Source organism: Dasypus novemcinctus, chromosome 13, assembly GCF_030445035.2.
Source record: "Dasypus novemcinctus isolate mDasNov1 chromosome 13, mDasNov1.1.hap2, whole genome shotgun sequence".
Taxonomy (NCBI): Eukaryota; Metazoa; Chordata; class Mammalia; order Cingulata; family Dasypodidae; genus Dasypus; species Dasypus novemcinctus.
In genome coordinates, this window is record NC_080685.1 from 2832324 (window position 1) to 2850938 (window position 18615).

Genomic DNA, 18615 nt, shown 5'->3' on the forward strand with positions numbered 1-18615 from the left:
TCAAAAATTGATTTGGTTATTCTTGGTCATTTGCCCTTTTATATAAAAATTAGATTTGGCTTGTCAGTTTTTACCTAAAAGAGAAGCCTGCTGTCATTTTGATCAGAATGTTATTGAATAGAGAATGTTTGAGGGAGATTTTATATCTTAACAACATTGAATCTCCCAATCTGTGAAGATATGGTATACCTCTCTATATAAGAGATCTTTGATTTCTATCAAATGTGCTTTTCTTTTGATTGCAGCTTAATTTGTTGAACACCTATTCTAGGCAGGCAAAGTACAAAGTGCTTTACACGTATCCTTATAATTACCCGATGAAGTATGGTATGTATTATTCTTACCATGTTCAGATAGGGAAACTGTAACTCAGAAAGAGTAAGTTGTTTCCCCAGAGTCACAGAACTGATAAATGTTAACTGGGATGCACAGAAGCCTGTTCACTCCAGAGGCTATGGGCACCACTGGTGTCAAGGTCAAACCTTTGGAAACTGTGGAGATATATTTAAAGAAATTCCTTGAAATTATTGTGTACTTGTTTCCCACCTCCTATCTCCCCCAACCAAAATAAATAAATAAAATAGATGAGTATGTAAGTAGATATATAAATCTACTTACCCTCTGAAATGCACAGTGGAATTGCTTATTATTAGAAAGTCATGTTAGGATTAACTCTAAAATGTGTTTTGTGTATGTGTATGTGTTTTATTGATACAATAAAGCATACAATTTATCCACAGTATACAATCAATGGTATTTGGTATAATCACATAGTTGTGCATTCATCACTTCAGTCATATTTAAAGCATTTTCATTATTTCAGTAATAATAATAATAAAACGACTTCCACTATTCGTTGTTGACATGATCCTATATCTACAAAATCCTGAATAATTCACAACACAGCTACTAGAATTAATAGACAAGTTCATCAAAATGGCGGGATATAAGATTAATATGAAGAAATCAGTAGCGTTTCTATACACTACTGATGTGCATTCTGAGGAGGAAATCAGAAAAAAAAATCCATTAATAATGACTAAAACAATAAAATATTTAGGAATAAACTTAACCAAGGACATAAAGGACCTGTATTCAGAAAACTACAAAATGTTACTAAAAGAAACTGAAGAGGACTTAAATAAATGGGTGGACATTCCATATTCATGCATTCGAAGACTTAATATCATTAAGATGTCAATTCTACCCAAAATGATTTATGGATTAAACACAATCCCAATAAAAATTCTAACAGCCTCTTTTTGCAGAAATCGAAAAGGCACTAATCAAATTTATTTGGAAGGGTAAAGGACCCCCAGTAGACAAGAATGTCTCAAAAAAGAACAGAGTTGGAAGACTCTCATTCCTGACTTGAAAGCATATTACGTAGCTGCAGTGGTAAAAACAGCGTGGTGCTGGCATAAGGACAGACAGATGGACCAGTGGAACTGGACTGAGGACTCGACAGTGACCCTCACATCTACAGGCAGGGCTTCTGACCGGGCAGTCAAGCCCTCCCGGCTGGGCCAGAGCAGCAACAAACGGTGCTGTGGAGCTGGAGAGCCACAGCCAAAAGAAAGAAGGAAGACCCCTCTTTCACACCTTGTACAAACATTAATTCAAAATGGATCAAAGATTTAAATATAAAAACAACAACCATAAAATTCCTAGAAGAAAATGTAGGAAAACAGCTTCAGGATCTTGTGGCAGACGGTAGTTTCTTAAACCTTACACCCAAAGCATGAGCAACAAAAGAAAAAAATAGATAAATGGGACCTCCTCAAAATTAACACTTTTGCACCTCAAAGGACTTTGTCAAAAGGGTGAAAAGGCAGCGAACTCAATGGGAGAAAATACTTGGCAATCACATATCTGGTAAGGGTTTAATATCCATGATGTGTAAGGAGGTCATACAACTCAACAATAAAAAGACAAACTACCTGAAATATGTTTTAATTAGCCTCGAATTTTTCCTTTCTCATCTGGTTAATCTCTATGCCATAAAGCAGAAAATATGCCTTCTACTTTTAATATCACATAAGAAATGATTGGAATTTCCCAAAGCTGTCTGACCGTAGCCATCCCCTTGCTCTGCTGGTCACCTGGCGCCTCCGTCTCGCTCTGCGTGAGGTCTCAGAACGCGTGGACTTGGTCTCACTTGCTGAAGGTTGCCTGGAACTGTAGTTCTGCCTAATGGTTCTTTTCCTCCCTTTTAAAAGGCAAGAGAAATGAATGGGCTGTTTTATAACCCCTTTTCAGTCCTCTGATCTTCAGAGAGGAAAATGTATAAAGGATGGTGCAGCTGTTTTATGTTGCAGTTTATAATCTAATTAAATGTATTTTATCCAGATCATTATGGACTTCATTAGAGCTGGGCTTTTTATAAGAAAGATGATGCGTTAGATTTATGCAGAGTCATCTGGAGCTTTTAAGTTTTGTGATCTTGCCGGCAGTGCCTGATGAAACAAGAATTCAGGACTGCCTGTCTGGTTTAGCTGGTCATTTGTTTCTGGAAAGCTCTTCTAGTATTGCTCACTTTTTTGTGAACTTCCAGTTTTGGGAATGATTAATAAGAGAAGTTTGTTGTTCAAAGAGAGGGCCACTGGGGGATGACACATAGCCTTCTTGGAAGCTTATGTATCATTTGAAAATCCTGGTACATATGGGAAATAAAACTTCTCAAGTAATCGACATCATCTAGGTCAGAGAGAGGTGGCATTACATTTTGCTTGCTATGTTTTTTTGTGCTCTACCAGAAATTAATTTTATGATCTTCAGTTAAATTACTAAATTTTTCCAGTGTTAGGGTCAACTGTCTAAGCTAGAAATTGATTTGAAAGGTGAAAATGAGTTTCGTTAGTTTTAGTTACATAATTTGAATGTAAAATGCTCAGAATATCTTTACTTTTGGATCTCAGGACCAACTTCCCTGTGACACTCGAGTCTGTGAAATTGCAAAAGAAATTGATAATAGCTGTGCTGAACAAAAACTTGTCTTTCCAAACAATTGGAGCTGAAATTCCTTCCTCTTCGCAGTTTTGTATTTTCTGAGTTGGAGTGTGTCTCTGGCTTTGAATTTGCCGATCCCCTTAGCTCTAATCTTAATGAAATTCAGAGCTTTTCCCCAGTTGGGTAGTTTATTCTGTTAGTTTAACTGTGGCTGGTCCCAAGCAACCCTGGGCTGTGTCCAGTGAGGGCCTTCCTAACACCTAACTTGACGGTTAGCCTGAGCTGGGCTTCGGTCTCGCTCACCTTCTGCTGCCTTGCAGCTTGTCTGTGTTGCACGTCTGTGCTCGCACAACTACGCACACTTCCTGCGCGCGGCACAACCAGCACCTCCAGCAGCCTCTCGGCCTTTCCAGGGCTGGTTCTGCACTGCTTTGAAAGACCCTGTTTCTCGACTCCATCCCCCAGCCCCTGCTCTTCCTCGTTCCTGGCTCAGGAATTCAGATTCTCTTGCTCTTTGTGACCTCCCCACACATCCTGATCCGATGGGCAGACCACTTCTCCCCCTGCCTGTGGTTTTGCTTCCTCCTCCAGGGCGCCCTGGGGGTCCCCTGGGAGGCCCCTGGCCTGGCCTGGGCGCAGCCCCTGGCCATGGCGCCTTCCCGCCTTTCCGTTGGCTTTTCTGGCAGCTGTCTTTTAACAAATGCCCTGTGCCTGGAGGCTACGTGAATTCATACCTGGCTGGATTACCCCTGGGACTTATTTATTATTATTATTTTTTGCACTGGACTGGGTATGCCTGCTGGAGACCACCAGGAGCTACTACTTCAACGCTTTTTATGATCCTTTTAATTGAAGAAAGAAATAAAAATTATAGACCTGACTCAGGGCCTAATAAAGGCCTGCAGTGAACTCCATGTCACTTGTACCCCGGGGTCCTAATCGCTGCCCATGCATTGTGTTAGTACTTCCACCACTTGCTCTGGGCTAATGTTAGGGCGTATTGCTTATCGATATTAACTGTCCCTTTCTCTGTGTCTTTGTTCATCGTTGAGTACTTTTATCTGGAGGCCTGTGTATTTTACCTCGATGTCTGGCACTCTTGGGGAGTGGAAGCTGAAGAGGGTGGTAATACTTACTGGCGCCTGTGGATGGATGGTCTGTGCTTGCCCTTTCTGCGGCTCAGGAGCCTTTGCCGAGGCTCAAGGGAAGCACCTAGATGCGTCCACGTGGTGGGAAGTGGCAGTTTACCATGAGTTCATGTTTTCTATCCATTTTACTTTAAATGCCAAATTGCTTTACAGTGAGCATACCACACAGAACTCACCCAGTTTCGCTGAGAGTAAGTGCGTCGTATTTGTTTACTGGGAAGGTGGCAGCCTCCCTGCAGCCACCAGGCGCACACACAGTGATGTCAGGACACCCATGGCCTCCCGTGGGCGTCTGTGTCCTCGGGCGTCGCGGCGTCACGCTGCACGCCCGCGAGGCTCTGCTGGCACTACCAGGTGGCCAGCGCTCCCAGCGTGTCACCGTCCAAGCCCTGGCCAGTCTACGTACTTAGTAGCCATCCCTGACAGGCAAAATCCTCCACGAAAGGACAGCGGGTCGGTCAGTTACGGATCTGAAAATGTGTTCCTCTCTCCCCGTTACTTGGTATTTAATCTCTCTTACTGTGCGTCAAGAAGAGGTTTTTTGCTGTAACCACGTTATCTCCTTGGAGCCTTACACCAGCGTTACAAGGTAGATATCCTCCCGTTTTTCTGACGAGGAAACCGCGCAGAATGCTTAGGTGGGCTGCTCGAGGTCTCGGGTTGGACCGTGGTGCAGCGTGGCTTTGGCGTCGCCTGGCTGCGCCCAGATCCCAGAGCTCCCACCCCCTTTATTATGCTGTGTCCCCCGGGAGCGAAAGACGTTTTAAATGTACGTGTCATGTTGTGTAGCATGACTGTGCCCTGATACACTCAGTTGTACCCTACTAATGGGCATTCCGGTGTTTCTACTTTCTGTCTCTGAAATAACGTTACAATAGATATTCCAACACATGCAGCCTTATAAACTGGCACTTTTATTTTCTTTGGAAACACTCCCCAAAGTAAGATTTTATTTAGTCAAAGGGGTATGTGAATTTTATACTTTAATATATTTTGCCAGATTTCCCTCTAAAATCTTGTTTGTAACGGATTATTGTCACCTGCAATATATATTATCAATGAAGTGTTTTAACGATCTATTGGATAAGTAATGTCTAACTAACTTGACTTTGCATTTCTCTTAGGTTAAGTTTCCTTTTTATGTATGTATTGACTATTTAGATTCCTTCTTTTGTGAATTGTATGTATAAATCCTTTGTTCATTTTTGTTCAAGATTTTTGGTATTTTCCTCATCAATTTGTAGGCACTCTTTATAAATGACACCAATTTTCTTTGTCAAATGTTTTGCGGATTGTTTTCTTCCAGGTTGTCATTTGTCTTTTGACTTTAGTTACAAAAAATTTTACATTTTTGTACATTGAAATATGACTACATAATGTATGTGTGTATTTATTGGCACCTGGATTTTAGGAATCCTTGCCTATGTCAAGGTTATAGAAATATTTTCTAATATTTTTAATGATTAATTTTTAAAATAGAAGTCTTTTTTTCTAAATGGAGACTCACTTATGCCAATACCTTTTTTATTATATAAACCATCATTTCCCTATTCAATTAATAAGGCATTTCTGAAATATTAAGTTTTCATAGATATTTGTCCTTTTTTTAAGGTATCTGGTTAACTGTTCTGCTTTTCTTTTTGAGTGCCACAACCACCCTGTGTGTGTTTGGTATCTGGTAAGACAGTTCTACTCTCACTAGTCTTTAGTTGCTAAATTTTCCTTACTGTTCTTTTCTATGAGCATTATTGCATATTAACTTTAAAATCACTTTACTCACTAAAAGAAAGCACAAAAACACTGGATTCTGATTGGAATATATAGAATTAAATCTGTTTTTTAACTTTAGCAGGGATAGCATTTGAAGATAGTAGGCCTTCCTGCTCAGGAACATGTCTGTCTGTCTTTTTTAATATCTTATTTTATATCCTTCAATGATATTTTCCAGTTTTCTTCATACAGATCCTACATATTTTTTCTTCTTAAATTTATTCTACATATCTTACAATTTTGTGGCTACATTGTGCAGAATATTTTCATTTGAATTTCTATTTTTTTTATTTGTAGTATAGGGAAAAGCTAATGATTTTTTAATCTTTATCTTGCTTTACACATCTCTTATTCAAGTATATATATATATAATATTTATTTTTCTCCCCCCCTCCCCAGTTGTCTGCTCTCTCTGTCCATCCTGTGTGTTCTTCCGTGTCTGCTTGTTTTCTTATCAGTGGCACCCGGCATCTGTGTCTCTTTTTGTTGCGAAAAATATGGACTGCTTTACAAATTTGCATGTCATCGTTGCACAGGGGCCATGCTAATCCTCTCTGTATCGTTCCAATTTTAGTATATGTGCTGCCAAAGTGAGCACTCAAGTATATTTTTATTAAGAATTTGGTTTTTGAAGTATGCAATCTTATCTGCAAGTAAAGACTATTTGCTTTTTTTCAATATGTTTATTAGTCATTTCAATCATTTCTTGTTACATCAGCCAAAACCTTCATAGCAGTATTTAAAAAAAGAAGTAATGATAGTCATCCTTGTTGGGTTTCTCATTTTAGTAAGAATGACTTTATCTTTTCACCATTTAGCATACAGTTTGCTATTAAATTTTGGTAATCTTTATCATGTTTAATTTTCATCTCTCCCGTTTTAGTATTTTTAATACTCGCATTTACTGATCCAGTTTGTTGTGTGCGCATATTGGTCTCCATGGGGTCTCATTAGCGCTGTTGGACAGCCCTGATCAGAGTTGAGAGCTCCTCTCGCAAAGCTACGTGCCTGGTGAAGAAGCCTGCGAATCAGTTTGCGGGATTTTGTATTCTCAGGGACCCGTGACATCTAACGTTCCCTCAAGTGTGGACAGAGCCGTTGTGGTTGCTGCATTAGTTCTGCCTTCGTGTAACCACATAGCTTCTGCCCCAAACCGCCCTGTCATGTGAGAGTCTTCATACTAACCTAATCGTTAGCTGGTCTGTGCACATTGCTCTGAAGACATAGTAGAGACCGTGTAAAATTGTTCTAGTGTTTACTGTTGTATTAACAGCTGTGTATTTCCCAGAACATGTTATTTTGCTGTGCTTGTGCATGGACTTACCTCAGCCCTTTCCTATAAACTGAAACATGAGTCATTATAGTTTGCACTAAAAACCAAACCCAAGTAATGTGTTTTTAGTGCATAATAAATTCCCTCTAATTAAAATAATACACTATGCTGTGGGTCAATTCATGTTAGATCTATATTTATTTATAAAACTACTGAGTTAGAAGAAAATTATATTAGATAATACTTTGTGGAATGATTTCTTTCCATTTTAAAATACAATTCTTGGACAATAAGGATGCAAGAGAACCTCACGTAAATCTGGGAAAAAAATAAAACACATCAAGAAATCCTGTGCTTTCTCACCAGGACCAACTTGGGGCTACTGCAGCGGCTCTAGCTGACCTAAATATAGCATTCTAGCAGACTTCTCTTTACCTAAAGATCCCAGAAATCACTGGTGCTAATCATTATTCCGTCCACTTGCTGTGTTCAGGATTTTGCTGCTGGCAGAGCTGTAACCCGAGTGTTTCTGGGAAAACAACCACACTGTAATAGCTTTGGGAAGCTGCCAGGGGGAAGTACCCCCTCAGACGATTACTTTATATTATCCTTACTGCACATATGATACATTATTCATCATTTTTAAGCATGTTCATTAGAAATGCTGTTTAATCACTTTTTAAAGGTAAACAGTGTTTATCAAACTGCTGTCCAGTGTTCTGCTCCAAGCCAGCACTGATTCCCCACCACAAACCTGTGCCCTGAAAGAGAATATGCGCATTTATTTTTTGTCCTACAGCCTGTCCACAGGCGCAGGCCCACACTGTGCCTCACTGAGTTAGCTCCGCATTCCAGGCCGTTTCCTAGAGTGAGTAATTGCCTTGTTTTGGTCGTGTCGGTTCCGTCTCAAGAACATTGTAAATATATGCATAGCTAATTTTGCTTTTGGGACCTTTCTGAATATCGGTGATTCAGTTCTAGTATTTTGTGTTTGGAATGTGTCTTCACTGATTTGCTTTTAGTGTTTTGCATAATAGTACGTGCCCGATGAATATGTATGTAATTGGCTGGCAGCGGTGCGTGCTGAGACTGCTGGATGGTGTGCTCTTGTGGGTTCTCAGACATTCCTAGGTTTCTGGACTCTCCTCTACCTGTTTTGACCTAAGGCAGTGGATGAGGTGGTGCTAATCCATGGAGAAGGTGGAGCGGATGGGGCACGTGTGTATCTGCACCTGTGAGCACGTGCTGGCATGTCTGCATCTGTATGTAGATAAGGGTGAGGATGAGGAAGTAGCAAGACTCGCAGAAAAATCTCAGAAAAGTTTCCCGCTGTGTTCTCGATATTGTTTTAGGCCACTCAGGCCAGTTGAGGTTCCATGTATCCCCAAAGATGCATTTACGTAGCACCTACTAGGAGCAGGGACTATACAGAGCCCTGGGATAGCCTCAAGGGCCTCTGTCCCCTGGAAGAGATCCCTGGGAAGTAGGTGGTCCCGGCTTTGATAGTGGTAAATATGAAGTGCCCTGCGTGGCGTGCAAGGGCATCCGGCTAGAATGGACTTCAGGAGGGCTTTGAGACGAGCTGGGCGAGGCGTAATCTTGAAGGGGAGGAAGGAGTTAACTTGCTAGGGAAGGGAGGAAGGGGCTTAATGCTGGGAAACAGCGAGTGAGGGACTGGAGCCTGCGGCTTCAGTTTCTTGTTGGAGTGTGGGGGAGAAACATTTTGAGTTTAAGATTTCAAACTAGGTCCTCCTCCAGAAGTGCTTCCTTAATACTGTTAACTACTAACATATCGCACCAAGAGCAAACTACTGCCCTTCAGCGCTTTATGGCTTGGAATGTACACCAGTTGAAACTACCATGCTTCTCGTTACTTAATTTCCAGTTGGTAATTTACAGAGAGTATGACTATTTGGTTCTTAAATAATGGTCCCCTTCCCACCAGTTTTTTCTTTTCATATTAATTAGTTTATTAATTTTTATTTTTAAAATTTATTTGTAATCCTAAAATTTCCCCATTTTTATAATATTGAATATTATGTACCTGTGAATCTGTAGGAGTACCTTGTAAATGTTTATTAGCATTAAAGACGATATCAGAATACAAAGGATGATCTACAAAAGTATAGAATTTGGAGGAAAATGGTTACGGCACATTTTCTTTTTAGCTATGCATTCCAGAACATACAGGTAATAGGCCTCAGCCTGCTGTATTTGGAAGATCATGGACTTTAGAATCAGATGGACCTGCGATCGCATCCTCAATGCTACTTCATCAGTCCTAGGACGTAGGAAAAATTTCTTAACCATTTTGATCCTTAGTTTCCTCAACTATGAAATGAATATAATAAAACCAACTTTGCTGGGAGGGGAGTTAGAGAAAGTGTTACAAAGTACTCCATTAGGGCTCAGGAAACAATAGCTATTCTCATTGGTACTTTCATCTAGGAGTATAAGCGATAATTGAAGCATAGGTGTTAGGTGGTGTGTTTTTCCTAATAGAGATTCTAGATTCTTTACTTTCTATACTGAACCAAAGCCTTACCTGAACACATTCCGTACCCTGCATACTGAGCCAAAGCCTTACCTGAGCACATTTCATACCCTGCGTACTGAGCCAAAGTCTTACCTGAACACATTTCGTATCCTCTATACTGAGCCAAAGCCTTACCTGAACATATTCCTTACCCTGCGTACTGAGCCAAAGCCTTACCTGAACACATTCCATACCCTGTGTACTGAGCTAAAGCCTTACCTGAACACATTCTGTACCCTCTGTACTGAGCCAAAGCCTTACCTGAATATATTCTGTACTCTCTATACTGAGTTGAGCCTTAATGTGCGCAAATTGGAGAAGATTGTGTGGCCCTTGTGATTTTCTTCCAGGTTCTCTAATATGCACAGTATATTTGACACCCCTGACTGTAATGTTGGTTTCCTCTGCCTTTAGGGTTATTTATTTAAAGAACATTCCATTGCCAAAATACACATGAGATTTTTTTTTTTCATTTTCAACTTTTTATTTGGAAATAGTTTCAAACTTACAGAATACTTATAGAAACGATGCAAACCCCATACTGGAATTCCAATGCACCTCATGCCCTAGATACCCAGAACCACCAGTTTTAACATTTTGCCACAATTGTTATACCATTCAGTCTGTCCATCAGTCTTTCAGTCCGTCTGTCTATCCTAGCTATCTGTCCCTCTGTCTCTCTGTATCAGTTTCATGAGCACTTGAGTGGAAGTTGTATGTATCATGCTCCTTGAACACTAGTTCCTGCCATGCACACTTCCTAAGAAGAAGGCTATTCACTTATGTATCCACCTTAATTATCAGGCTCAAAAATTTAACCTTGATATAAAACTTACTATGTTCCAATTTTGTCATATTTCCTAATAATGTCCTTTTGAGCCTTTTCTCCTTCCTTGTTAGATCCCATCTAGAATCATGTTTTGCCTTCGTCATTGTCAGAATTCTCTATTTTGGGCATTCCACAGTGTGATTATAATATGCTACAGTGTGGGTCTATTTGGGTTTATCCTGTTTGGGCTTCATTGAGCATCTTGGATGTGTATATTTATGTCTTTCATTAAATTTGGGACGTATCCAGCCATTATTTCTTTACTATTCTCTCTGCCCCGTTCTGTTTCCTCTCCTTCTGGGACTCCCACAATGCATATATTGGTGCACTCGATGGTGTCCCATGGTTTCCTTAGGCTCTGCTCACTTTTCCTCATTCTTTCTTCTTTCTTCCATCTGCAGACAGGATGATTTCAGTTGTTTGATTCCAAGTTCATGATTCTTTCTCATGCCAGCTCCAGTGTGCTGTTGACCACCTCTAGGGAGTTTTAAATTTCTGTTCCTGAGATCTCAGCTCTGGTTCCTTTTCAGAATTTCCGTCTCTACTGGTACATTTCTTGTGTTCATCTGTTGCTTTCCTGATTTTCTTTAGTCCTTTTCCCGTATTTTCCTTCAGCTCCTTGGGCATATTTAGCCCCTGCCCCCTTTTTCTAAGGTCTTTGGTACGTCCCAGGTCTGGTCCTTCACACTGATGGTTTCTAATGCTTTAATCTCCTTTGCCCTGGCTATCACTTTCTGTTTCTGTGTGTATCTTGCTATCTTTTGTTGACACCTGGACATTTTGATATTTTAATGTGTTATTGTGGAATTTGGTCTCTGAGGCACCTGCCCCCAAGCCTTTATCCAGCTAGTGTTATGACAGAGCTTTCCTGGATTGCCAGGAGCTAGCAGCAAGAAAGGTGAACAGAGAACAGCTTTCCGAGTCTTTGCAGATGGGCCTGTGCCAGTACTGTCTCCTTCAGGGCTTCTGCACACAGCCCTCTAGAGCTGAGCTCCAGAGCAGAGTGTAAGGGATGCCCTGGGCCTTTCTGCATGTTTGTCTGACATGTGCCTAGGAATCCCCCTGTCTACATAGTCCAGAAGGTACCCTTTTCCCTAAGAAACAGTTTCCTTGTGGTTCCGGGCACTGTACTGTATATTCCACAGCCTCCATTCCTTGGCCCCCAAAACACAACTTGACTGCTGCCCCTCAGCATCCTGCAGGAGAGGCCCATGCGCTTCTCTACACACAGGGCCAGTTCCAGCACAGTGAGTCCCTCACTGCCACCAGGGCCAGACTCCATGCTCCAGTGTGTGCACTGGGAGTTGCTCTGCTCCCTCTGCAGCCAGGCCCAGGGGCCCCCACTGGGAGCACAGACCAGTGCTGCGCCGAGCCTGTGAGGTGTTGGGAAGGGGCTGCCAGGTGGCATGAGACCCCCCACTTTCACACAGCCTTTCACTTGATGCGGTGCTCGCCCTGTTACTCCTGTCCTGTAGCTGTTCTCTGGAGCTTTTAGAAAGACGCTGCTGCCCATTCTTGCAGTTTGTTCCAAGCGCCTTGGGGAGGTGAAACCTGAAACATCTCAGGCTGCCATCTTGGCTGGGTCACCACCACGCTTCCTGTGTGCAGCACTTTTCTTCACAGCATAGAAAAACTCAGCTCTGAAAGCTAATCTAGAATTTACTATCAGAAGCTCCAGAAAGATGTTACCGTAATATCAGAATATGCATAAGCATGTAGGTTTCAGCTGCAGGCATCGTAGTTTTTGTGAATCTCATCGATTTGCTGAGCATACCTCTCAGATGTCATGCTTTTTTCCAGGATTCAGAAAGTTGTAGAGGCAGCAGGCCACCAAAAAGTGGCCATGACCTCTTTTGGATACAGGTTTGGCTTTGGGAAGTGCTTTGGAGCCTCTTCTCAGTCCAGCCACTGAGCTGGTCATCGCCGGTTATTGCATAAAATCCATGTCACAATCCGGTCAAGAAATGGTTGGTTGTTTTTGCACAGAATAAGAGAAGATGACACTTCAAAACAATGATTTTTAAATTTTTTGTTCAGCTTATGATGCACCCACTTACTGAGCTTTTTCAAGTTTTCAATTTGCTTCAAATGCCGGATACCCATAGAATGGACCATGTTGAGTTCTTCTCGTGTAGTTTGAGAGGATCAGCTTCGATGGTGGCTCTCAGTTGGTGATTGCCAGCGTCCCATGGCCGGCCACCCTGGTCCCCACCTTCAGGGCGCTCGTCTCCTCTGCAGAACTTCTTGAACCACCACGGCACTGTATGCTCCTTAACAGTTCCTGGGCCAGATGGCTGATATTGCGAGTTGTCTCCGCTGCTTTACGACCCATTTTGAACTCAAATAAGAAAATCACTCGAATTTGGTTATTTAACAAAATTTCTATAGTCTTAAATAAATATAAAATAAACAAGTAGTAAGCCATTAGCAAATAAACATAAAGTGAGAAATGCACATTAAAATGATGTATAACAATCACATTCCCATTTATTTAAGAATGTATGCCAGTATCAAATGGCAAATTCTAACAATGTAAAACTGCAATTGCTTTTGTACCAACTTAATAGTAATTAGGTAAAGGTATTTAATCCAGATGCTTGTGGGGGCAGTGCTAGTAGAGAGGGGAGCCCTGGGAGCCTGGCCCCTCTTCTTTGATTAACCCCTCCCCAGCCTGTGGGTCACAATGCATAAGTACTGATTTAACACAAGCCTGTGGTACCCAGAAGGATTTCTCCCTAAGTGGCTAAACTTGGATTATTTCTGTCTTCAGGGCTGCAGTTTGGATTTGTTTTGCAAATTGCTGCAGAAAGCAGTGTTCGGAGGACAGTGTCAGTTTTATTAGGATATTTCATCTGAGAGAAGTGTCAGAACCTTGGGTCAGACCCTTCCAAGCCCACATCGATGCTGGTGTGGGGAAAGCTAAGCAGCCACCTTTCTCAGAGCTGCGGTCATGAAGCACTAGTGGTTGGTGTGAACACGCTGTGGTGGTGGGTAGCAGTGCTGCGAAGCTTTCGTGTGGTTTACATGTTCCTTAACACCTAAGCTTGGAGCTCAATAAATCCTCTTCCATTTTCAGCTTTGTATGTTAATATCCTCACTTGTGGTTGTGATGCAGCAAATATCCACAAAGAACTCAAAATTAATTATAAACCATGACATTAGCATTCATCCTTTGGAGAGATGAATGCACTCTCTGTTTCATTATGGGATCTTGTAGGTTGACTGCATAATTTCAATTTGACACTTCCCAGGAGAAATTTCTAACTTAATCCATGCATAGCCATGGATCACTTTGGACATTAGCTATAACTTATCCAAGGCAATGCTGTTGATCCACCTTGAAGTAATGCAGGTTATTTTTCCAGTACTTGGAATGAATTTGGGATCAGCCACTCTCTTTCCTCCCCTGATCTCTTTTGATCAAGTGGCAAGATGATGACAATCTCCACCCTGGTCTGTGTCTTTGAAATACTGGAAAGATGATTGACAAAGCGAGTATTGAACCTGTGGCTGTGCCTGTGTCACAACTTGTCCTAATCAACTGAGAACACTCCCATCCCCAGCTTTTCTTGTGAGGGCCCCTCTTTTTACTACCATATGCCTGACATTTGTCATCTTATGACTCAACTAAACTGTGCCAGTTACCTCTACTCTTCATGTCCCATAAAGACTTCTTGCACATTAGGTGCTTAGTAAAATTTATTGGCTCAGTTAGTAAGTGGATGCAATGAGGTCCCTAACCTGTTTGTGAACACTGGTTACTCCTTTGAGGAATAGGACAATATTATGGTCCATATCAGAGGCTGCCTCAGGTCATCAGGGACATTTTTACTTACTGAGCTATATGCCTCTTGTTCACCAAATCCCATGGTATCATGACACTTTGGCTTTATATGTTGACTTTTGTAATTAGACATTTCTAATATGTATTTTGTAGGCAATATAAGTGAGGCAGGTTGGTGTATGTCTGCACGTGTATACATTTACATCTGGATGAACAGATCAATAAAATACATATATACACAAGACCATGGATGCTGAGAGGGCGTTGAATACGAATAAATTTGTTGTCATAAATAGAGCAATCAACTACAATTTCAGCCTGTTTTTATAACTCAATTGAGAAATTTCAAATTGTTATTATCCATGGATATTATTATTATTTGGGATGTAAATCCATGCCGAAACCTCCCAACTTCCAAATTTACGTTTTGCTATTTCACTTATAAATGTGTCTGCCTCTCCATTATGGAGAAAGTGAGCAAAGCTAATTGCTACTTTAAAACAGTAATCCACAGTAGAGGCTTGAATATCTACTATTGTTTTTCCTAAGAGAAAAACCTGACCTAGTTTATGCAAATAAAAAATGTTTGATAGGCAATGTTTAATTTTCCTTCTGTCCCTACTTACAAAATTTTCCTAAACATAATTGTTCTTAATTTGTAGAAGGCAAAAACTAAATTTGCCACAAACTAAGGTTTTAGACCTGGAGCAAAATCGTACAGGAACAAAAATGTGGTCAGAAGTGGACCCCAGCAGTACCTTGATGTCAGACCTGCAGCAGGTGCCACCGCTCACTACTGAGGGCAGAGCTGGGTCCATCGGGCTCTGCAGGTGATAGACTGAAAAGTTCTTGGAATCTGTGCATGAAAGGGGCACAGAACACTCTTTCCCAAATTCTAATGTTAGTGTGGAGAGTTGGCTTTTAGGGTCTAGGGCCCAGGGGCCTGGGGAGGCAGGTACCTGGGACACTCAAAATAGGGACGACTCCTGGCTCGGCAAGGGGCTTGCTCTCCTTACGGCTCAGCCTCCCGTGAAAGGCTTCATTGGAGCCTTAGGAGTTAGCCTCCCAGGACGCAGAATGAATGTCCTCAACCACCTTCCCAAGAAGAGCAATGCAAGCGAAAACTGCAGGCCAGTGTCACGTTTTACCAGTCAGACAGGCCAAGGGCAAAAAATATTTGATAACACTATGTGCTAGCAAGTGTGTAGGGGGAGAGGCACTGGATATATGGAAGGACTAGATCTCAAAATTCTAAGTGCATTTACCCCTCGACTCAGCAGTTATACTTCTAGGAATTCATTCTATAGGCACTTTAGCAAAAACATTAAGTGACATGTGCAGCCTTGTTTGTAATAGGAAAAGAATGGAAATAACCTAAATGTCCATCAGTCAGGGACTGGTTATATGAATTATTATATATTCCTTCAATGGAATATTCTGAAGCTATTAAAAAAAAAAGGAATGATGATCTCTTTATGTCCTCATATGGCATTAAAATTGCGTTACACTGTTAAGGTAAAAATTGGGTGTCTAGTATATGATGCTTTGTGTAAAGAAATAAAAAGGAAAAGAATACATAAACATTTTTTGCGTAGACATATAATAGGAAACCAAAGACAATATAATTGAATGCACCTGGAGATGAGCGTGGGGATGGGGCGGTGGGGGACTTTCCATCCTTTTGGAACCTTTTGAATTTTACTTGTGTCAGTGTACTACCTATTCAAAAATAAAAAGTAAGTAGTAATAATTTTGTGGACCAGTTAGTTGTAGTCTTAAACGTACAGTTTTCATCTGAAAATTTAATTGGGAAACCAAAATTCTAGTTCCTGACTTGTGACTTCTGACAGTTTCTCCAACAAGATTTGAGAAGCTGATTGGCATATCCAGTGTGATGTGAAAACTCTGGTGGCTTCAGTGGGGAAGGAACGTCATGTGGTTTGGGACATGCTTAGGAAACCTCTAGAGGAAGATCCCGTCTTCTCTTTAGCCCAAATTAAACCTTGGTCAGTGGTCCTGGTCCTGTTTACTGCCTCTTAATTCCTTATCTTATTCAATCTACTTGAAATCAATAAAGCTGTGTGTTTTTAAAGTGCTCTATCATTTGGACTTTATCTAATTCGGGCCTGATTCATTTATTGACTATTGAAATTTTCCATGGATGTGTCATTCCTCCTTTTCACTTAAGATAGATAAGATGTTTTAGATGTTAGGACTTGTGTTTTTTGAGTATTTATACTGATGTGGAGCAAATTGTGAATTGCAAAGAAGTAAACATTTGGACAATCAGGATCAAAATATAGGAACCAATTTGGATTTCTCAAATATGTCTTCTTTTCTTTTTCACTTTTTCTGGGCAAAATTTGCCTGAAGTAGAAAGAACTGAATATGGATGAGCGCATGTTGAAAACTGATTCTAAACCATAATTGCTTTGCAGTATGAAAATAGGCAAAGACAGTAGTTTGGGAGTCTGCACAATCAAAGACGAGATTCTTACACTTGCCAGACACCACGTGTCACCCCCGCCGTGTTGTCAGGCAAGACTCGTGTGAGAGCAGCAGGGCGGCGGCCGCCACCTCTGCTGTGAGGACACAGTGTGCGCTGCCCTCCCCTGCTTCAAAGGCAGGTGGGGTGACTTAGAGGAGAGCTCTAGCCGGAAGGCGGGGCAGCAAATGCCGTTGGGAAAGCCTGTGTTCCTCCAGCAGATGGCCGTGGAGTAGGGCTCATCAGCACACTGCCAGGTTTTGATCCCCGAAATAGCGGTACATTTGCCATGTTAATTTTTCCTGAAAGGATTTGATTGCTTTGTGGACCTGTAGGCTCTAATTTGGAATCAGGAGGTGGAGACAGGGCCACTACATCAAACTGCTACAGTGACTTAGTAATACTTGGTGCTTGCTGCCTCTGATTGCCAGTGACTTAGTAATAATTGGGCTCACTGCACCTGGCTGATGCTGACTTAGTGTTTCTTGGTGCTCACTGTGCCTGACCGACAGTGCCTTGGTAATTCTTGGTGCTGGCTGTGCCTGACCGACGGTGACTTAGTAATTCTTGGTGCTCACTGTGCCTGGCCGATGGTGACTTAGTAATAATACTTGATGCTCGGTGCACCTGGCTGGCTGACTTAGTAATACTTGGTGCTTGTTGCACTTGGCCGACAGTGACTTAGTAACTCTTGGTGCCCCGATCAGTAGAGCAGTGTTCCCTGGACATCCATTTGGAGTTATTGTTTTTGTTTTTATTTTTTTCCAAAGAAAGTAGGGGAGGATTTTGTTAAGCAGTTTGAAAAATTTATAGCCACAAAATTACACATTGCCACCATAGTGGAAGGATCTTCTCAAGATAACTTTCACGCTTTTGCAGTTTGTGCCATTACAGGAAGAATCTCTCCTATTTCAGAACTTTTAAGGAAAGGATGTTTATTGGTCCGGGCTTTGCAGCCTCAATCTTGCTTTTGAATTAAAACGGCTGGATTGAGTTAAGTTCTGTAGATGGCGATGAAGCCAGAGTGAGATCAACCTGATTCGATGTTTACAGCAGTGAAGCCTTTTACAGTCAATGGCTCGTAATTTAGCATCTTTTTAACCTGAAATAATGTTTATTTCCAGGGGGCAGTGTTAGTTCCATTGTAATATCGGGTGTCTCCAGTTAACATGTCACTCAGTTTCCGTTCTCTATATTTGATTTTAACAAGTAAATACCAACTTAGGTACTGGAGGTTGGTCTAAGCCTTCACCATTGTCTTTCTTGCCAGATAGATAGGATTGTTAAGCATGAATTATCTTTTCCTTTCCTTGTTTATATGTTTTTCTGAGTCTGTATATAAAGAATTATCCCAAATCTGTCATTCTTACCGGGGAAGGGACCCCCTATTTAGTCTCGTCTGAGACTTAGAAGCTTGAGCTGCATTAGTGGTTTTCAAACAGTGTCTGGCACAGCAGCCCCTTGCGCTCCTGCAAACACGAGCGTGCTCGTTCACCCTCAAAACTCGTACACAGCCCTTATCCTGTTCTGCCACAGCTGATCACTTTGACTTGGGGGTTCTATACTTTGGGGTTTATGTAATATATTGTTTACGTGAGTTCCACCAAAAGGAAGTTTGAAAACTATACTAAAGGTGCTTTATAAGGCTTTTTAGGGTTCTGGCATCAATGATACCTAGTAAATATCACAAATTTTGTGTGGATAAGTGTTTTTATTATTTTCTCTGTGACAAGTTTGGCAACAATGTTACTTTTTTGTCTTTCATCACTGTAAGATGTCTTGTATGTACAGTGACTTTTTTATTGTCTTTTTTAAAAAAGATACATAGATCACAAAAAAAA

At 41.2% G+C, this 18615-nt stretch overlaps 1 protein-coding gene and 1 non-coding gene across 4 annotated transcripts in view; one reads left to right on the forward strand and one right to left on the reverse strand.

Annotated features, from left to right (window-relative positions):
- SMYD3 (SET and MYND domain containing 3) overlaps window positions 1–18615 on the forward strand; it is a 748180-nt gene that overhangs the window by 481033 nt on the left and 248532 nt on the right. The window lies entirely within an intron of this gene.
- On the reverse strand, window positions 6359–6465 carry LOC111764632 (U6 spliceosomal RNA). Its single transcript, XR_002797201.2, has one exon. It is a non-coding gene; the product is annotated as a U6 spliceosomal RNA (small nuclear RNA).